Source organism: Rhynchophorus ferrugineus, unplaced genomic scaffold (genome assembly GCF_030347505.1).
Source record: "Rhynchophorus ferrugineus isolate W39M unplaced genomic scaffold, kcgeb_rfMv2 rfM3, whole genome shotgun sequence".
NCBI classification, from domain to species: Eukaryota; Metazoa; Arthropoda; class Insecta; order Coleoptera; family Curculionidae; genus Rhynchophorus; species Rhynchophorus ferrugineus.
The window spans coordinates 9,361,057-9,384,450 of NW_027472582.1; the positions used below are offsets into that span (position 1 = coordinate 9,361,057).

At 34.3% G+C, this 23,394-nt stretch overlaps 2 protein-coding genes across 3 annotated transcripts in view; one reads left to right on the top strand and one right to left on the bottom strand.

The window, feature by feature from the left end:
* LOC143192635 (uncharacterized) overlaps nt 1-2,366 on the top strand; it is a 35,263-nt gene extending 32,897 nt beyond the window's left edge. The window contains exon 4 of the mRNA XM_076398101.1: nt 2,180-2,366. The gene's annotated coding sequence lies outside the window, so the exon portion shown is untranslated. The remainder of the gene's footprint in view (nt 1-2,179) is intronic.
* The window catches only part of LOC143192631 (protein O-mannosyl-transferase TMTC1), a 666,349-nt gene that overhangs the window by 27,392 nt on the left and 615,563 nt on the right, over nt 1-23,394 (bottom strand). The window lies entirely within an intron of this gene.

Below are 23,394 nucleotides of genomic sequence, written 5' to 3' on the forward strand. Positions count from 1 at the left end.
ACTCGCTCCCCCGGCCCGATTCTTTTTTGTCTTGTAAATCGCTGCCATTTTTATGCTGTTTGTAGATTCGAGGCGTGTTTTTGTCCGGGCGGCGGCCTCGGACTTAATGGATGTAAAAGCGCTCCTTTTTTCGAATTTCATTAGGCAAACTCGGCGGGGTCGGGGCTTTTAACGAGTTCGTAATTATTTTTTTTCTCCCCGTTGCCGGCTATTGGCGATCGGGGAGTTGTCGCGAAACGGTCCGCTAATTGGAAATTCCATTAGAGCGGAGTTTGTTGATTCGACGGCCATCGGATCGGTTTCCTCCCGGGAACGTTTGCCGTTTTCGCCGGCTCCGTGTTTGTCTCGTTGCCGTTGTTTGTTTTAATGGTCGGCAGAGTAGGCGGTGTACGAGTATCGGTTCGGTACGTTTTATTACTGTTTCGCGAATTCAGCTTCCCTTGTTTTCGTTTATACGGAACACAACTCCCTCTCCGTCCGAATAACATCATCAACAACAAAGACGTTAATTTCGCATGTATAGTCTATTCAAAAGAGTAGTGACACACGTGACCTGTCGATGTGATGTATTATAATTTATTTTAACATTATAATTCATGCATATATTATCGAAGAAATGAAAACTACAATTAATTATACAGCAACAATAATTTATAGGTTAGAGTTGTTTTATTATATATACATTGAACTTTTTTCCACACTGGTATAGGTAGAGTTATAGGCGCGTTTTTTATGTAGTGGTATCCCCCGAAAGCCTAATCATCCATTCATTAGAGAGCATATTTATGTTTTACGCTTAGTTCTTGTTTCTTTTGCATGCAATGTTTCCTTGTAAAGTCATTATGATTTTACTATATTTATCTTTAGTTTGTCCTGTTACTACCTGTATACATCTTTCTTGATAAAACTACATTTATTCATTAATGCATTTGCCATATCTGCAAAACAGTTAGTGTTATTTCTCTCCTCATACATTTTAACCAAACGTTCATGTACATTCTGAACAATAACACATATGCTCATAAAGCTTTCCCATTCTATAATACAATTTCCTACAATTAAAGTATATTAATTATATACTGATCCTCAGTTGTTTCTTCTTTTATCACCATGTCTTGGTAATTGTCAGCATTGAATCATCATAACGCTCAGTAATCTGATTTACCATGTATCTTTTCTCAGGCTAATTTCTACAAAGATAAATTATATAAAATGCAATTAAGTATTTCATAAATATTTACCGAGTAACAATTTGAAATAATTCATTCTTTAACATGGTTTCCTCGAAACTTATTGTATTATGTACTTTAAGCCATTTCTTAATTGCAGCCTCTGTTGAAGCACGTGTGGGGATTTTCTCCACCAGTGTACTATGGATATGGTGCATTGTACATAACAATAACTAATGGTTCCATTTTCGAACTACTGCAAAAACAAGTCATGGTTCATTTCTCCATGATAGTCCCCCTTGGATTTAGAGGAAAACATTAATTCTGCCACAGGAATAAAACTTATAACTTACGATTAATAAATGTTATGACTAACAAAACCTAATCGATAGTTATTCCATCGTTTACCTTCAACATTATCATCTTGCTATGAGCGATCCATCCGGTCTAGCTGTTATCAAGTTTTAGCGGGACTAATCAGCAGCTATTCATTTTTGTATATAAAGATTGCGAGCTCACTTTTGACGAGAAAAGTTGATGATTCGGAGCAGTGTTTGGAGATGATCAAGCGTAATAAATTTAAAGTAAGATTTTTTTTATGTCGCTAAGTTCATTCAAGGTTTTATTCGGCATACATTTTACTATTCGATCAGTTTATTTTAAGTCTTCAAGTCTTTAATTAACTATATTTAATAGTTAGGTTAAGTTGTTTATTTTCTTATGGTTTGCATTTTCATAAATAGATATAGTTGATCAATAGACATGCGAGCACCTAAGATATATTTATAATTTCTTCCTAATGACTCAAAACATGTCATGTCTATTTTTCTATTTGAAGCATATCAAAAAAAATAACTCGAGTTAAAATACAAAATAAATATTTAGAAGAAATTTTTAATTATCCCTATATAGTTGCTGCTATAGTAAAAATTAAACCTGTATGGACCTATAGAATTCAGTTACAGGGATGTTCTGCGAGAACTAATATCAACATAATTTATGTATTTCAGAATAAAGTAGTGAGAGGTATTGTGGAAGCATCCAGATATTACAGGAACTATTACTTACCCCAAAACCATTCGATTTCAACAGTTATAGAGGAAATTAGGAGATTCGCAATGAGGAAAGATATCTCGGATGGCTTGAAATAGGAGGCAGACTCAAGAGGACCAAACCATGAGATCTTCTGTAGTTGTGTAGTGAAGTGTACTAATATTTTCTTTCTAATTTTTTTTTTCTATTTATAAGAACCTAGTCACTATTGTTAGTCGGCAACGACTAGTAATATTATATTAATAATTAAAAGAAAGCCATTTCTACTTCTTTTGTTATATTCCATTTTGTTCTGCATACATTTATATTACTCTTTGTTGTTCTTTTTTATTAATTCAAATTAAATTTTTCATTTTCTTTTAGTATTTTCTACTCTCATTTTATTTGGTTTTTACACATTTTTTTAGCTATTACAACAATGTTATCTGCATATATGAGTTTTTCAAGTTTCAAGTTAGTTTCTTTCAACTATGCCGGACATCTGCCAATAGAGTGGTCTTAAAATATTTTATATATTAGTATCATGCATTTATTTAGTTAAATAAACTACATTTAGTTGAAGTTTATTTGAACTATTTATTTGTAATATGCGGATCTTAGACAAAAATCAAAAAAAAAGTTTTAGCGGGACTAATGAGTAGCTATTCATTTTTGTATATAAAGATAATGAAAATATTTTATTTCTTAATGATTAATATAATACAATAAGTATAGTGAATTCTCAATTTATATTATATTATTTATATTGTTATATTATTATATATACTATATTATTATTTGATAGTTGAAACTCCACTGCTGAATGCAGACATTTTAAGAGAGGATTAACCAAAGTTCAATACACTAGGAGTTTTGGTGCAAAGCGATTCAGGAATTAAATAGTGCTTAAATTTTATTGCCCAAGTAAGAACAAATTTGCTAAAGTGAATTAAATTTTATAATCACCCCGAGGGAGTTCATTTCATTAAAGAAAAAGTGTAATTATCCGAAATATATTGGCTTAGGGCGACACAATCAAGATAATTTGGATTTTTTTGGGGTCAATTGGAGTTTATGGATTGAAGAATATACATCCTTCGGCTAGTATGTTTAACAAATCATTTTAAGCGCTCATAAGTTAATTTTTTATCTCATTTGCCTTTAGGAAATTGTGAAGAAAATTACTCCCATACTAACGGGGAATGTATTACCAGGGTTTGAGAAATTGTAACTTCACTTTGTACCTTCAGTTGTAAATATTACTACAATCACGCCCAAAAATTTTTTTCTATTATACTGTTCTTTGAGCTATCCTTTTTATTTTATCTCACAATATTGCCACGTCGACAATATAACATATATTTTATCAAACATCTTTAAAAAAATGTAAATTTAAAACCTTTTAATTGTAAACTTTTTAATGATCTTTCAGATGGAATGTTAAAAATAATATACTAGAATTTTAACTATTTATTATTGTATATAGAGACAATGAAAATATTTTATTTTTTAACGATTAATATAATACACTAGTATATTAAATTTCTATAATTTCAACTTATTTTCTTCTTCGGCGTAAGTATAGCGGGTAAATGGTCCAAGACTGAGCGCGGCTAATCAAAATCAAAAGACCGAAGTCGAATCGCCTCACGACCGGTACGATCCCTCAAATCTGAACGCTGATTAAATAGCGACCGGTTTTTTCGGCCCTTTCGTTAATCACCGAACGCTCGTTCCACCCCCTCGCCGGCCTCGGGGCATAAAAATTCTTCCCCCCAATTAAGCGAGGATCACGATTATTTCTAATCCGCGAAACTCTCATTAATTGCTCTCTTACTCATCGGGTCCGTCGGCAACGGGAAGGTTAATAGCGCAATAAGGACGTGAGAGCATCGTCGTGAAGAACCCGGGCTGGGGAGGGGGGCGCGGAGAGGCGGCGAGGCGGCGTTAAATATTATTGAGTGTCGAGACATGCCCGGCGAAGTAATGACGATATAAATTCATAATCAACGTCGTATTTACGTAATCCCGGCGATGAGGGGGAGGAGTGAGAGTTTTTTATGTTGCCAAGTTCATTATCTAGAAGTTTGTTTTATAAGGAACGAGGAGTCATAAGAAAGGAGGAATTATTTTATCGAACATATTTATAAAAAATCTTAAGCCATTGAAGATTATTTAAAGTACATCTTTCTAAAGGCGGAAAGATGCTATATTTAACATTTAGGCTAGGTTGCTTCACATCTAATAGTTTGCCTTTTCATCAATAGATATCGCTGATCAAAATATATGTAAGCACCTAAGATGTAGCAGGTCAATTGAAAATTTCACGGTCTGACACATAGATGGCGCTACTAGAATTAAATTCATATATTTTTTAAATTTGAAAGCTGTCGAATCATTAGTTTGTGAATTATAATATTTTAAGTGAAGCAACTTTTGTTATTGTGAAAAAAATGAATAAAAAGGATTTTCGCAAGTTGATATAATATTGCTTTTTCAAGGGAATACATACAGTTGAAGCAAAAACTTGGCTTGATGCTGAGTTGACGAGAAGACGGTGAACGCAGTGGACGCCCAAAACAGGTTGTTACCGACGGAAACATTAAAATGATTTTCATGACTCTGTGCAAAGTGGGTGCCGCGCGAGCTCACTTTTGACCAGAAAAGTTGATGATTCGGAGCAGTGCTTGAAGATCATCAAGCGTAATAAATTTAAAGTAAGATTTTTTTATGTTGCCAAGTTCATTACCTAAAAGTTTATTTTATAAGGAACTAGGAGTTATTTTATCGAATATATTTATAAAAAATCCTAAGCTATTGAAGGAGTCTTCTAGACACTTTGGAGTATATCGGGTTTTATTCGGCATACATTTTACTATTCGATTACTTTATTTTAAGTCTTTAAGTCTTTAATTAACTATATTTAATAGTTAGGTTAAGTTGTTTATTATCTTATTGTTTGCATTTTCATAAATATATATAGTTGATCAAAATACATGCGAGCACCTAAGATATATTTATAATTTCTTCCTAATGACTCAAAACATGTCATGTCTATTTTTCTTAATTAATCTATTTGAAGCATATCAAAAAGAAATAACTCGAGTTAAAATACAAAATAAATATTTAGAAGAAATTCTTAATTATCCCTATGTAGTTACTGCTACAGCAAAAATTAAACTTGTATGAACCTATAGAATTCAGTTATAGGGATGTTCTGAGAGAACTAATATCAACATAATGTATGTATTACAGAATAAAGTAGTGAGAGGTATTGTGGAAGCATCCAGATATTATAGGAACAATTACTTACCCCAAAACCTTTCAATTTCAACTGTTATAGAGGAAATTAGGAGATTCGCAATGAGGAAAGATATCTCGGATGGCATTGAAATAGGACGCAGACTCAAGAGGACCAAACCATGATATCTTCTGTAGTTGTGTAGTGAAGTGTACTGATATTTTCTTTCTAATTATTTTTTTTCTATTTACAAGTACCTAGTCGCTATTGTTAGTCGGCAACGACTAGTAATATTATATTAATAATTAAAAGAAAACTATTTCTACTTCTTTTGTTATATAACATTTTGTTCTGCATACATTTATATTGCTCTTTGTTGTTCTTTTTTATTAATTCAAATTAAATTTTTCATTTTCTTTTAGTATTTTCTAGTCTCATTTTATTTGGTTTTTTCACATTTCTTTTAGCTATTACAACAATGTTATCTTTTCAACTATGCTGGACATCTGCCAATAAAGTGGTCTTAAAAATATTTTATATATTATCATGCATTTATTTAGTTAAATAAACTATATTTACTTGAAGTTTATTTGAACTATTTATTTGTAATATGCGGATATTTAGATAAAAATCAATAAATACACCCGCAAGGCTTCATTGTAACTCTAATTTATGCATAATATAATTAAACATATTAGCTTTATAGATTTACTATTTCACTCATTTAATTAAAGTTGATATTGAATTTTAGAACCTTATACGTAACGTAATTTTCAGTATATTGAAATTAATATTCTAATTTTTGGCATCATTTGCAGTAGAATATTGGATATAACGGGGTAAATAAACTTTGGTTACAATTTATAAAAGTTTGATTAAAATAACACGATTTGTTGGGACACTATTATAGTTATTTATATTTGGAACGTCGAAAGTTATTAAAACTGACATTAACCCCAGGAAATCACCAGGCTACGATTTAATAATACGAGAATTACTACAAAAACTACCAAGAAAGGGAATTATAAAACTCACCTACTTGATCAATACAGCATTTAGATTAAAACATGTCCCAGACATTTGGAAGATGGCGGAAATTATAATGATCCCAAAACCTGGGAAGTCACCAAACGAAATAAAAGCCTTTAGAGCTATATCACTGCTGCCAGTAATATCTAAGGTTTTTGAAAAACTCCTGTTGAAAAGAATAAAACGGGTCATAGAGAGAAAAAATCTAATAACAACACACCAGTTTGGGTTTATTAACAAGCACTCAATAATTGACCAGGTCCGCAGAATAACAGATGTTATTGAAAAAGCCTACGAAAGTAAAAAAGTATGCTCAGCTATATTCTTAGATGTATCACAAGCCTTCGATAAGGTTTGGCATGAAGGCCTTGTTCATAAGCTACAGACAATGCTACCAAAACAACACACCGAACTATTAAAATCATACATTACAACCAGAATGTTTAGAGTCAAACAAGAAGAAGCTTACTCTACAATAAAAGAAGCTATAGCAGGTGTACCACAAGGAAGTGTACTGGGACCAATGTTTTATCTACTCTACACTTGTGATATACCACAAAGGGAGAATATTACGATGGCTACATTTGCTGATGATACTGTGATTATAGCCGTCGGAGATAATAGTGAAGAAGCCTCATGAAAATTATAACAGGCAAGTGACGAAATAAATAATTGGACACAAGCTTGGAAAATAAGCATTAATGAAAGTAAATCTGTACATGTGTAGTTCACGTTTAAACAGACCGTACAAGTCATGACAGGTATTGTGGGCGCACCAAAATACTATAAGACTGATTACCTACATTGAGACCTTCAGATAGCCACCGTCAGTCAAGAAATCAAGAGAATTACAAGGGGACATGGGGAAAGACTCCATTTTCATGAGAATATTGAAATATTGCAGCTTTTGGATACCACCAGAACAGGACACATACTCAAATGAATCAAACCACCGATCTTATGGAGTGTTGTATAGTGAGGTGAATATAATAAAAAAATACAGCAGTGACATGTATAAAAATTATTTCACCAGAGACTGAGATAGGGCCGATGGGTCCTCCTAGTTATATACCTAGATTTAAGTTATCATAAAGACAAAATGTAGGTTAAACGGAAACTACTAGTAACAATGTAATAATTAAATAAAAAAAAATATTTAAGGAAGTCGTTTAAATTTGAGTTTAGGAAAATTGTAATATTTTTTCTTTTGTATAGTTTAGGGGTCTAATTTATTAGAATATTTTACTGGTTTCGTAATATTTGTGACATGGGAAACCAATTATGACTTGAGACAATGTAGAATATCGCATTGTATCGAATCTTTGGTGAAATTAGGCCCACCAAGAAAGGTACCGAGTAATCAGAACACACGTGTCCACCAACAAGGATATCCCATCGCCTGGTTGTCAAGTATATCGGATAATTGGGTTTCATGTACCGAGGTTAGACGAAACGTGTCAGAAGTTAGATCTGGTAGAGAATCCCTTATGGTGCCTATAACCATAAATATTAAGAAGGTTCCAGATTGTTGAATTTTATAAAATTCCTTAAGAGTCTGAAACGCACGTGTTCTATCGGCGTGAGAAGCTCCTAGTTGAAAGAGTCTTTCCCACCCCGATAAGACGGAGAAGAGACAAGGGTTTCTTCAACCAGCTTTCTTAATCACGACCAAGAACCGGAGGGACAACGAGAATCGGAGTTTGCAAGAAAATGTCACGAATACAAGAAAGAGTTGACGAGAAAGAGTTGAAAAGAAAAAAATACTCAATAACTATAAGAATTGAACCAAGACCAAAAGCAGTAAAATGTCAAGAGTACAAAAAATTATCAGAATCAGAATGAAGCAGGATCAGTAGAATTCGTATCGTGTGTATAATAATCAGTTGGTTCCAGTGATTCCGTATTATCCAAAATCACTTATACGATTTAGTAAGTCATTTCCATCTATTCATAATTGTTCTTGTTTTCACCATGACATACTGATTTAACTTTAAATGCGGATTAATTTACGCAAAGAAGAGAGAAAATAAACTCTATTTAATTTACAATCATGTTTTCTCTCCAAGAACTCAACTCCATTATTTAATGATATAGGTATTTTTTTAAAATTAGATGAACATAAAAAAATGGGAATTTATCGCTATAAAAGAAATTTCTCATTCTTACAAACCATAAATCCGCAATTGTTTTGTTTAGACCAGAAAATGTTAGTTTCTATTGGATTGATTAAATAGCGAGGAATGTCCAAAATATTGACAATTGATGGATCGCCAGCTATAGTAAATGTTAACAGGATCCAGTTGGAGCAAATATAAGAGTTTAATTATTTGGGATTAGTAATACTACAGAAAAAAGTTATTAGTGTGACATGAGATATCTAGTGCTCAGTTGATGAAAAAATTCGGTGTGCAGATTACAATGGTGTGGACATGCCTCTTGAACGAATGGTGAACGAATTCCTCACAGACTTCTGTGGCGAAATCGACCTTTTGAATGGAAGATACAGCGAACAGCTTCGAAAAAACCACAGATCAAGATCATCGAAAACTATTTGAAAAATAGAAAGACTGACATCGTTCGACGCTAGAACAGTTTGGATTAACCGTGGTGACATTTAGTGAAGAATGTTCGGAGTCCTGAATGCTCTAAAAGTGACGTGTGGGTTGAGAAGTAGACACTCTCTATTTAATAAACTCTATTTAATTTACAATCATGTTTTCTCTCCAAGAACTCAACTCCATTATTTAATGATATAGGTATTTTTTTAAAATTAGATGAACATAAAAAAATGGGAATTTATCGCTATAAAAGAAATTTCTCATTCTTACAAACCATAAATCCGCAATTGTTTTGTTTAGACCACCTCATGTCAAATTTTTTCCTAGTTGGTATGAAACTGTTAGTTTCTATTGGATTGATTAAATAGCGAGGAATGTCCAAAATATTGACAATTGATGGATCGCCAGCTATAGTAAATGTTAACAGGATCCAGTTGGAGCAAATATAAGAGTTTAATTATTTGGGATTAGTAATACTACAGAAAAAAGTTAATATTGTGACATGAGATATCTAGTGCTCAGTTGTTGAAAAAATTCGGTGTGCAGATTACAATGGTGTGGACATGCCTGTTGAACGAATGGTGAACAAATTCCTCACAGACTTCTGTGGCGAAATCGACCTATTGAATGGAAGATACAGCGAACAGCTTCGAAAAAACCACAGATCAAGATCATCGAAAACGATTTGAGAAATAGAAAGATTGACATCGTTCGACGCTAGAACAGTTTGGATTAACTGTGGTGACATTTAGTGAAGAATGTTCGGAGTCCTGAAAGCTCTAAAAGTGGCGTGTGGGTTGAGAAGTAGACACTCTCTATTTAATAAACTCTATTTAATTTACAATCATGTTTTCTCTCCAAGAACTCAACTCCATTATTTAATGATTAGGTATTTTTTTAAAATTAGATGAACATAAAAAAATGGGAATTTATCGCTATAAAAGAAATTTCTCATTCTTACAAACCATAAATCCGCAATTGTTTTGTTTAGACCACCTCATGTCAAATTTTTTCCTAGTTGGTATGAAACTGTTAGTTTCTATTGGATTGATTAAATAGCGAGGAATGTCCAAAATATTGACAATTGATGGATCGCCAGCTATAGTAAATGTTAACAGGATCCAGTTGGAGCAAATATAAGAGTTTAATTATTTGGGATTAGTAATACTACAGAAAAAAGTTATTAGTGTGACATGAGATATCTAGTGCTCAGTTGATGAAAAAATTTGGTGTGCAGATTACAATGGTGTGGACATGCCTCTTGAACGAATGGTGAACGAATTCCTCACAGACTTCTGTGGCGAAATCGACCTTTTGAATGGAAGATACAGCGAACAGCTTCGAAAAAACCACAGATCAAGATCATCGAAAACGATTTGAAAAATAGAAAGACTGACATCGTTCGACGCTAGAACAGTTTGGCGTGTGGGTTGAGAAGTAGACACTCTCTTCTAGCGTCGGCTGTGGATTGATGATGAGTTTAAAATTAAATTAAAAAATTTTGTTTTAAACTCCATGTTTTACAACTTATATGCTGTAGGTTTTTTTTTTAAATTAAATTCATGTTAGAAATATTGTATCTGTAGGGTCTTTTGTTAACAACTATTCTTCGAATAACACTGAAAAAAATCAATCGATATCCAAGAATCCACCAACATCGACAACACACGGCTCTAATTGATGGCTAGTATTAATTGGTCTAGTCATCCGTTTCGCAATCGGTTGTTTAATATTGGAAAGGAGGACTATCGGCTCGGCGCGATTTATTACTGCCACTAGTTCGGATGATTGAGACTGCATCATCTCAGGAATCGCTAAATGGTAGTAATCCCGCCAGATTAAACGCTTAGTCGGTAGCAAAATCCGACACGTTCTGTGCCAGATTTCGTTTAATTCCTCGTTGTATCCTGAGCTGTTTGATTCTATACGTACACTTAGTCTTAATTATATCGGGAAGGTGAAAAAGTAATCCGCGTTATTCAAAATGGTGCTTTTGCTTATTAGCGTTGGGATCTATTGAATTAAAAGGATCGTTGATTACTAGGGACTAGTTTTATTTGTCTTTTGTGGCTCGTTAGATTGAAACATTTATTACTAGTTTAATACTGACTAGTTTATAATATTTTGGCTTTGTCGCCCTAGTCTGTGACCTTGAAAATAATATGTCGAATATATGCTTTCGCCGACTTATTTGTAATGTAGTAGCATTGAGGAACTCTATTTTTAAGTAATGTTTATTAATGTAACAGGGTAAAAAGATCAACATTTTGATTGATAAACAATGTTTTTCCTTCTCTATTCTCCGCCATGACAATATGTTTCAGAATAATAAGCTACTGGCTGTAAACTCTTGTTTTTTTGTAAGAGGGCTTCAATCTGTTGACGCAGCTCCCATCTCTGTACTTGAATCTGTTACTCAGACTGGGTATATCGCATCTTTTGAGTCTCACGTGCTGTTGCCCTGTTAGTTCATTCAGCGTCAATGACAGTCACTTGTATGTTGTGCAAGTATCTTCTGATACTTTATGCCAGAGTAACTTATTTCCTGTTTCACTGTTCTCATATTGAGACCTAAATACATGTACCTGTTGCTCATTCTTTGAGGAATATTGAGCATGTTTTTTAAAAGCTTTGTATACCATCGTTTCGCTCGTTTAAGTAGTAGTGGCGACCTGTTAAGCAGTGCATACCAGAGAGTTTGCTGGTGGTTGTCTTCTGAGATGTTTTCGTTATATAATTTTACCGATGGACAAGTTTGTATTCGCCAGCTTCGTTGGCGCAGTGGTCAAGGCGGCATGACGGTCCCCTACTGTTACGGTAGTCGCGAGTTCGAATCCTTCTGTGAAATGGATGTATTTTATATTTCTGATTGTAATTTATGTCTTTATAAGCAATAGTGGAAAATCCGACGTAGAATATCCATCCCAGTCACGCCAGTAACCTGGCTGGGTAAGACCGGATGTCTTCTGGGATTACTAGATTATATGCTGGTTTATCATGATAGACTTTGTCTTGATTTATGTTCAAAATGGCAGCAAAGCAGTACAGTCTATTTTCTATCCATCTACTAATAACGTCTAGAGTGCGATGTACTTGTTCAATTGTTCCATAATTATCTCGGAATCTAATTTGGTGCTCCTTCATTTGTTTGATAATGATTTTTTAAGTCTCTCGATCCTATTGAATGTTAAAACTTCTTTGATTAACATTTCGACGAATAACAATACGATAAGTTAGTATAAGAGACGTACATAAGATAATAAAAGTATTTGGTCAATTATCTTTTTCCTTTTCCTTTCCAAAATTAGTTCGAAAAGGAACACATACATCTATGTCTCTTTTATGGCAAGGTTGAAAAAACAGAAACTTTCGTAAACATAAATTTGGACAAAGGGAGAAAACATTCGACTAGCAAAGTTGAGAGACTATTCTGTGACTATCGACTACGTTTATTCTATAGTTCCCAACTCCACTTATAATATTTCTGTTATTCTATTTATAATTATGTATTAAATTGGTCAATAAAGTGCTGGAGGATTATTTATGAGCGCATATTAAATGCCTTCTAATATCTTCTAATATCTTTTAAATGTGAGTTGAGTTATAACAAAATATGTAAACATTATGTATGTCAGTAAAATGTCAGATAAAAGCACACAATTATTTTTCCATGTACCAAATTATTATTTTGACAAAGATGAGTTGATTTTTTATTAATAAATGTAAATATTAAACATCAGCTACTCATGTATATATATTAGGCTCGTGGAAATTTACTTTCTGTAAGCTGATTTTGTATTATAATTTTTTCCCTTTGATTTTTTATATTTATTCGCCTTTAGGCTCGGTTATAAGGAAGTTGCTCGTAATTTTATGTGTGGCTGTCAGTTTAGTGTCAATTTTAACATGGAGTACAAAGACGATTTATTTTTGGTATATTTTATTTTGTTATATTTATAAAGGCAAGGAAGCAGATGATTCTCACAAAGGAATACGTGAGAAGCTTATGATGTTCCCTGTTAGGTATGGTACTTAATTTTAAACTGTTTTGAATTTTTGCTCATATTATATTATTAACTTTCTTCAGGGTATCGTCTATAATTATATGATATATATTTTCGAAATGAATGGATTTTTAAATGGAAATTGGAGAGGGTTTAAAGAGACGAATAAAGAGAAGGCCTGTCTGTTCAAACTTGTTTTACATTACTAATATTGATATTGGCATACAAAAGCAATGCGATTACACACAACTACAGCGTTGATATATGTATTTGTATTGGATTGTTTTTTTTTGAAAATTTTGTTTTGTTTTATAATACCATTGTATTTTATTTTTCTGCAAAACAGGTGGTGTTAGATAAATAGATACTATGTATTATATAACTTGCAATAACCAAACGTCTAAATACTTATGGATAGAAACGTAAAAACATTAAAACATTCAGGTTATTACAGAACTGATATTAATCTATCTACTCAGGATCTTCCTCGAGAAACTAACTATGAAATTATTTTATTATAATGGATGGGCCATCGAAGGGGAGAATACTAATGATGAAATATCGCCACATCTATTACAAGGAAGTTTAGTGGCGACGAACCCCAGCGTTGCAGGAAATATCCTGGAGATAGTTATGGAGTTCAATAAACAGAGCAGAGTATTTAATCACCTGATAAGCACCTGCTTTTTATTTCAGTGTTTTAATATTTGGCTCTATATAAAGACAATTGACGAAGAAAGTAGTTCTAGAATTAAGAAGTCGACCATTTATATAAAGACGTTGTGAACAATTTTTTTTGTATTCTAGATTGACCAGCCAGAACCAAAAAGAGACCCTGGGTTACGACTGGGACTGCCGTAGTTTGTTTACTACCGGGGTTTTTGGACGGGTAGGGATTTTATTAAGGTGTCATCGTGTGCTAAGGTTCCTATGGAGAACCTCACACTGAGCATGTTTGTGTTGTGTTGGCGTTCCTCATAAAACATGGGGCTCTGAGTAACGCAAGCATTTTTTGGATTGGAACACTTGGAGCAGTTCAAGTTGTCTCTCCGAGACATACCTGTACCACACCTGTGCTCCATTGAGGCAGATTGGATGGACTAGCATTTTATACAGAGTCGCTTTCTGTGGGATTGGGAGTTTGCGTTTTCTGCAGAGTAAAGGAAATAATAGGCCGCACACGCCATTTCCTTTGCAAATGACGTGCTGAATTTGGGCAGACCATTGAAATCTGCGATCGAACCGGAGACCGAGGTATGATAATTACTGGAGCCAAGGGATAGGGACTTTGTTGTTTTGGATAAGCTAGCATGTGCTGCATACTCTGATAGTAAACGGTTTAACAATGTTGAACAAACTATCCAAGATGTGTCGAGGAAGTTTGATTATAATTTTACATGTTTGACAAGAGTAGGTCTTCATTATAGGTTTTTCTATATGGAATTCTGCCGAAGAGGCTTGGAGTTGGAGAGAAATAGAGAAGGATGTACCCATTATTGAAATAGAAATTAAAAATATTGACCGGTTCCCAAATGTGCTATAGGTTCCGGAGTGCACCCGCATCACACAATGAATCGCCTAGGGACTGCTTATGAGATGGGGATCCCAACCTGAGCGAGGAGTTTTACGGGATCAGCTGCCATCGAAGTTATAGCAGGACATCGTTCGTCTTGGGGCGTTCCGATTTATTTGGGGATACCTATAAGTGTAGTGCCTCACGTGTCCCGTTTCGTGATGCTGTGTGATGGTGTTCATGTGTTGATGTTATGCATGATGGGCTTCTGTGGTCTTCGTCCATCGCGTTATTCTCGAGGCATAACGTCGACCATGTGATCTTGACGGGTTCCGTTTCTCGTGCTATATTTCCATACACGTGTCAGGCACCTGTCGAGTGCCTTATATTAAGCTGGTTTACCTGTTAGGCACTTCGTTCACGTCGGGGTCACCAATTGTAGGAATGTGCGTCCGGTGAGTCGGAATGTGTGGCTGTCGATGCGATTGTTTGATCGAACACTCACTACAATTTTGTGGAAGGAATTTGAACGAGAACTGAAAACACTGGTTTGAAGAAATACTTGTTTATTTCGGTTTAAATGGATACATGTGGTCGACGGGAGAATGGACAGGACATTAGGTTAGGTAAAGGAAGTACGGTAGTGCTATGGTAGTGGTACTGTTACAAGGGGGTAGACCGTATGGTACCAATCCACCGGCGTTGCCAACCTTTGAACTTGCTGTAGGTAAATGTGTGGTGGTCGCTACAATACATGTCTAGGTTTTATTTTTTATAATTTCATGACAACTTATAATAAATAGTCACAAGAAATGATTATGTTTGTGTAAAAGCGAAAGAAGAAAATCGAACTCATTTAGCACGACTTTAACGAAATCATCTTTGACGTTCCTCTCCACGTTCGCCCGCACCCCCTCCTCATTCCCCTCCGTCGCGCGGCTCTGTTTAAATAATCGATCCGAGACGGCCGAGAAAGCGATAATATTTCGCCTTTCAAACGGGTGACGTCTTTATCTTGGCTCTTGATGAATAGCGGGCCGTTTTCTTTGGACAGTTTGATTTAAAGAGAGCAAAATAAAAATTCTTATTTAGGTCATACGATAAATTATGTTTAAGTGGAGGATGGCGGCCATGGCCGACGATCTTGTCTCGTCGGGTTTGATGGCGGGACGTTATATTTTACTTAGGCGGGAGTTTATCAACGTTGAAGTGGAAAAAGGCCGCGTTTGTGACGTTATTTGCGTCACGTGTACGCATTTTTCATTTGGCAGACTACAGTCCGGAGTATATAATGCATTGTTTGCGAAATTACTTTATTTTTGTCTCCTTTTCTCTCAATATATTATGGATATAAGCTTTGATATGCATAAAGTTAGAACCACTTCACAGATTATTCATATAAACGTTTTTATTACAAAAGAAATAAGGGACATAACATAAAATAAAGCTTATGTCGTAAAAACTTCATTCATCACCTTTCAACGGGTGAATAAATTTCATTTATTAGTGCTGAATTATATTGTTTTTCAATAATTTATTAAAATTTTATTTATAATTGTTAGAATATTTAGTATTTAAGATTGCTAGAATTATTAGCAGTTCTAATTTGATGAATCTTGTCAATTTGATTTAATTTTATAGCAAATTTATTGTATTTTAGACAAAATTGAGCCTATGAAAGAAGGATGTGAGCATACCTCATGAAAATTACAACTCAATAAAAATACATAACATAAACCAAAGCTTATATCATAAACTCTTATTCTTTTACTTCACTTGTATAAACATAGAAATTTTAATTTAAAATGTATATATTAAGTAAAAACTTAAATATTTACTTTTTAACATGTTTATTAACATTAGTATTGTATTATTTTACAGGCTTTTAACTTATGAATCCAAGAAATTTAACGTGTTATATATTTAATGATATTTAACTCTCATCATTATCTTTTTACATGTAAATTAAGCGGGTTTATGCATCAAAATGTATAATATAAGCTAGGTCTTATTAAGATTGTTAATATTCTATATATAAACAATTTAAAACTCTTAAAAACGGACTTGGACTAGATACTTTAAAAACATTTTAACGTATAAAAACCTATCATAGTGTCAGAATTCTGCGAATTATTCTGCCAATTTAAATTAGTTTTTTAGTATTATTTTATATTATTTATCTTTTCAGTAGAGTAATTTAGCACCTTCGTTAAGTAACTTTTTGTTTAATACCTAGAAATTTTCTGTTGGTTTACTGTTCTTTTTGTCAATATCACATTTTTGAAGTTTTTAAATTAACCGGAACCAACTTAATTATCAAGACAAGAAGACAAGTTAACAAATTCATAATTGCCCTGCAGTCTCAAAGCATTCTTTAACATATTATACTAAAAATGAAATAAAAACATAAAATAAAATTGAATGTAAATTGAAATTGAATGAAATAGCAGACACTCTAAAGATATCAAATAAACGTGTACATTATATCATTCACGAATATTTGGGTATGAGAAACCTCTGTGCAAAGTGTGTGCTGCGCGAGCTCACTTTTGAACAAAAACAACGACGAGTTGATGATTCGGATCAGTATTTGAAGATGATAAAGCATAATAAATCCGAGTTTTTGCGTCGATATGTGACTATGGATGAAACATGGCTCCATCATTTCACACCGAAGTCCAATCGACAGTCATCCGATTGGACTGCAAACGGTGCATCACCTCCAAAGCGTGGGAAAACGCCACAGTCGGCGGGCAAGTTTATGGCGTCTGTGACTAATTTGAAAAAGGAAGGACCATCAACAGTGACTATTATATAGCGTTATTGGACCGTTTGGAGGACGAAATCGCCGAAAAACGACCGCATTTGAAGAAAAAGAAAGTGCTGCTTCACCAAGACAATGCACTGTGTTATAAGTCGGTGAAAACGATGGCAAAAAATCATTAATTGGGCTTCGAATTGCTCCCTCATCCACCGTATTCTCCAGATCTGCGCTCAGCGATAATTTCTTGTTCTCAGATCTCAAAAGAGTACTCGCTGGGAAGAAATTTTCGTCGAATGAAGGGGTGATCGCCGAATCTGAGGCCTATTTTGAGCAAAGATAGAATGTTAAAAATCAGTTGAATGGAACTGGTAGAACCAAAAATAGTAGCTGAAAGTACTCAACTGAAACTAGCTCTATAGTAAAAAGTAGTAAACAGTCGGTGGTCGTTTTCAGTCCATAGTTACCAACGTTAATATTAATATATCCTGACTACGGAATGAAAAAGAATATGAAGTTGAAACCGTTAATCTACAATAAAAAATATGATATATTCACCACAGACTGATTTATTTAAAAAACTGGACGGAATTTTGTCACCGTCAGGCTCCGTTTCCAACTTGTCCCATCCATCGAGCCTTCACCTTCCCGACCACCTCAACTCCCTCCACCCGTTGCCGCTGTTCCCCAGCTGCAACGCACATGTTTAATGGTTATCGGATGTGTGGAAAACAAAGTTGGGAGGAGAGTTATGGTCCTATTTTGGTGTTGGTGGGGTTGTTTTTATCGAACCTGAATAAATAAACACCATTGAAATAACATAAAAGCTTGTATAAATGGTAATGCGAAAGCCCGTGCGAATTTAGCTGATCGACAGTGAGCATGGGGATTTGGTGGGAAAGCCATCGTACAGATTGGGATTTTTATATCCATCGTTCGGATTAAAATTACGCTGAACTTTATTGCTGTAAAATGAAAATCGAACGCGTTTTATGTCTTTTTTTGTCGTATCGAATTCATTCGCTGATTATTTAGTGACCATCTGCCATCATTAACATGCAATTAAAACTATTCATAATTTATATTGTTCTTTTTTATCTTAAATTCCATATTGTTCGTCTTAACAGTTATTTTTAGGTTCTGGTGTCTGGTGATGATAACTGACGTTAAAGTTTTCATTATGTAATAGAATATGCTCAATCAATATTTATACTTGCTAAGTTGCTTAGTTTTGTTTCATATATTCTCTAAGTTAAAGTTAAGTTCAAGTTGTTGTGACTTCTTACAACTTTGGTGATGCTCTGTTCTAATCTTTAGCTTGTTAGGATGTTGGTAACCCTGCCACATCTGCTGCATTAGTTGCGGCTCTTTAGTTGCCGCAACATTTGTTGCAATTGCAGTATATATATTGTTACAATGCATCATCATCGCCATCCATAGCTGGTGATCTGTGAAAATGTCTCTTCTTAACCAATACTGTAACGTCTTGGCACCGAAAAACTTCTAATAAGTTCTGCAATGCGAATTATATCGTGAGTAATGATATTATTCAATATCTGTATTAGTGGATATAAGGCTATCATCAGCGAATATCAGATCAGGGTAAGAAGTTTGCAGGCTGTTGGAACCATCGCAAATATAGAAATAACAATAGTTAAAAGGTAGAGCAGCGCAGTGCTACCCGAAGAGACGCTTAGGCAGTCGATGGTGGCACGTCTGTATTGCAAGTTGGTGATAGACTGAATGATTGAATCCCTTCAATAATATCATGGATCAAAGTTTCGGGGTTGCCAGATTTTCTTTATCGCTTATTGGACGTTGCTGCTGGTATCCCTCACCTGTTCAACATCTGGAATTATATTTTTTGTGTTTTGTAGGCTGGGTATTCTTAGAAGTAAAATTCGACATGATTCAAGGTCTCCATACAGCTATTACAAAAATACAGTACTGGACAGAAAAATAGCGCATTAAAATTAATCAAAATAAATTAGTAAGCATAAGTCAGTATATATAAATTAGTGAATAGTACCGTATGGAAATATCTTGGCATGATCCTTGATGTTAAACTAAGGTGGAAGTCACATTGTAAGAAATAATGTGAAGAACTGAAGCAGAAGTTTAAAAAATGTACTGGTTATTGGGTAGATATACAGTACTATCAGTATATTGTAAGTTTTTCCTTTACCAACAAGTCTTGGAGTATTGTGGGGTTGACAATTCAACTTTGGGGTTGTACCAGCCAAATAAATAGAAATATGATACAAATATTCTAAAATAATGATAATGCTCTATGATACATTTGTAAAAACAATCTGCAAAAGGACCTGAAAGTTGAAACTGTAGATATCGTTATCAACGGCTATACCCAGAGACATGAACAGAGGCTCCATCATTGCATCAATGTTGAGGCTCACGAGCTCTTAGATAATGATGGCTTAATCAGAAGATTAGAGTGAGTAAATTGATCTAGTGCAGTGAAGTTATAAGTAAGACTCAGTGCATATTAAAAACAGTGACATAGGGAATTAGGATAAACCGAATTTACTAGATTGCTATAATAAATAATACAAAAATATATCTTGCCTGACAATGCCTGTCTATTTGTTGCCTTGTAACTAGTGACATTCTTCGGAAATAGACTCCAGCCTAGCATCGTTTTATTGAGAATATATGTTACTTGACCCTAATTTGTACCAATTCTCGCAATAAATAGCTCTTCCTGGAGCTAATAGGATATTCTTTTTATAGATCGCAGAGGAACATGTCTTTCTCCTTACGGCAGAATTAAATTACATATTTACAAATAAATTGAGAACGTTTCTCTGTTTAAATAAATAAACAGTATTAATAATAGAAAGTTCTCGATAAATATGCCTCGTTCAGGTTACATGTAAGTTACCGTATTCCCATTACACAACAGTAGCATTCGTAACGACGCGATATTCGATATATCACCCGATACAAAGTTGGTGGGATCGATATGAATCCACGAGGGAGTCCATGTCGGATCGCGAGTCATCCGTATCGAACGTAATCTACGAACTGTAACAATAAGAGCCGTCGAAATATTCGGAATAAAATCTGTAAAGTTTGTAAAGGAAATTGATACCCTCTTATGGAAGTTTCGCGCTATTTTACTTGCCATTCGGAGCGAGCGCATTTAGCAAGTGTCGCGGTGGAGTAGCACATGCAACACCACTTTAAATGTATTGATATTCGATCGCCGATCCGATATACACGATATGACTGTACATTACGTAAAATACAAGTGTTTTATATGTATAGTTCTATAGATATGTATATTAAATTTTCTGAAAGAATAGAATATTATATAGAGGTTTAACTTAAATAGACGAAACCGAGGAAATGTTGTGCGCGGTTCTACCAATTCAGTCACTGAGACCACTTTTTTGATTGCTTCGTTTCAATTACCCTACAATACAGGCATTTGATTAGCTCATTTCTATAACACGATTGCTTCTATCGTTTGTTTCAATTTGTTTATGATGCCATTTTTGTGTGCCTGATATAGAGTACGTTCAACATTTTGTTATTTAATGATAATCTCTCTAAAAGCGTTGTATATTTAACTCTCATCATTACCTTTTTACATGTAAATTAAGGGAGTTTATGTATAAAAATGTAGAATATAAGCTAGCTCTTATTAAGATTTTTAATATTTTATATATAAACAATTTGGACTCTTTAAAACTAAACTCTCTAAAAAACTCTTAAAAACGGACTTGGACTAGATACTTTAAAAACATTTTAACGTATAAAAACCTATCATAGTGTCAGAATTCTGCGACTTATTCTGCAAATTTTAATTAGTTTTTTTAGTATTAGATTTTATCTTTTCAATAGACTAATTTAGCACCTTCTCTAAGCAACTTTTTGTTTAATACCTAGACATTTTCTGTCGGTTTATTGTTCTTTCTTCATAATTATCACTTTTTTGAAGTTATTAAATTAATCGGAACTTAATTATCAAGACAAGAAGACAAGTTAACAAATTCATAATTGCCCTGCAGTCTCAAAGCATTCCTTAGCATATTTTACTAAAAATGAAATAAAAACATAAAATAAAATTGAATGTAAATTGAAATTGAATGAAATAGCAGACACTCTAAAGATATCAAATAAACGTGTACATTATATCATTCACGAATATTTGGGTATGAGAAACCTCTGTGCAAAGTGTGTGCTGCGCGAGCTCACTTTTGAACAAAAACAACGACGAGTTGATGATTCGGATCAGTATTTGAAGATGATAAAGCATAATAAATCCGAGTTTTTGCGTCGATATGTGACTATGGATGAAACATGGCTCCATCATTTCACACCGAAGTCCAATCGACAGTCATCCGATTGGACTGCAAACGGTGCATCACCTCCAAAGCGTGGGAAAACGCCACAGTCGGCGGGCAAGTTTATGGCGTCTGTGACTAATTTGAAAAAGGAAGGACCATCAACAGTGACTATTATATAGCGTTATTGGACCGTTTGAAGGACGAAATCGCCGAAAAACGACCGCATTTGAAGAAAAAGAAAGTGCTGCTTCACCAATACAATGCATTGTGTTATAAGTCGGTGAAAACGATGGCAAAAAATCATTAATTGGGCTTCGAATTGCTCCCTCATCCACCGTATTCTCCAGATCTGCGCTCAGCGATAATTTCTTGTTCTCAGATCTCAAAAGAGTACTCGCTGGGAAGAAATTTTCGTCGAATGAAGGGGTGATCGCCGAATCTGAGGCCTATTTTGAGCAAAGATAGAATGTTAAAAATCAGTTGAATGGAACTGGTAGAACCAAAAATAGTAGCTGAAAGTACTCAACTGAAACTAGCTCTATAGTAAAAAGTAGTAAACAGTCGGTGGTCGTTTTCAGTCCATAGTTACCAATGTTAATATTAATATATCCTGACTACGGAATGAAAAAGAATATGAAGTTGAAACCGTTAATCTACAATAAAAAATATGATATATTCACCACAGACTGATTTATTTAAAAAACTGGACGGAATTTTGTCACCGTCAGGCTCCGTTTCCAACTTGTCCCATCCATCGAGCCTTCACCTTCCCGACCACCTCAACTCCCCCCACCCGTTGCCGCTGCTCCCCAGCTGCAACGCACATGTTTAATGGTTATCGGATGTGTGGAAAACAAAGTTGGGAGGAGAGTTATGGTCCTATTTTGGTGTTGGTGGGGTTGTTTTTATCGAACCTGAATAAATAAACACCATTGAAATAACATAAAAGCTTGTATAAATGGTAATGCGAAAGCCCGTGCGAATTTAGCTGATCGACAGTGAGCATGGGGATTTGGTGGGAAAGCCATCGTACAGATTGGGATTTTTATATCCATCGTTCGGATTAAAATTACGCTGAACTTTATTGCTGTAAAATGAAAATCGAACGCGTTTTATGTCTTTTTTTGTCGTATCGAATTCATTCGCTGATTATTTAGTGACCATCTGCCATCATTAACATGCAATTAAAACTATTCATAATTTATATTGTTCTTTTTTATCTTAAATTCCATATTGTTCGTCTTAACAGTTATTTTTAGGTTCTGGTGTCTGGTGATGATAACTGACGTTAAAGTTTTCATTATGTAATAGAATATGCTCAATCAATATTTATACTTGCTAAGTTGCTTAGTTTTGTTTCATATATTCTCTAAGTTAAAGTTAAGTTCAAGTTGTTGTGACTTCTTACAACTTTGGTGATGCTCTGTTCTAATCTTTAGCTTGTTAGGATGTTGGTAACCCTGCCACATCTGCTGCATTAGTTGCGGCTCTTTAGTTGCCGCAACATTTGTTGCAATTGCAGTATATATATTGTTACAATGCATCATCATCGCCATCCATAGCTGGTGATCTGTGAAAATGTCTCTTCTTAACCAATACTGTAACGTCTTGGCACCGAAAAACTTCTAATAAGTTCTGCAATGCGAATTATATCGTGAGTAATGATATTATTCAATATCTGTATTAGTGGATATAAGGCTATCATCAGCGAACATCAGATCAGGGTAAGAAGTTTGCAGGCTGTTGGAACCATCACAAATATAGAAATAACAATAGT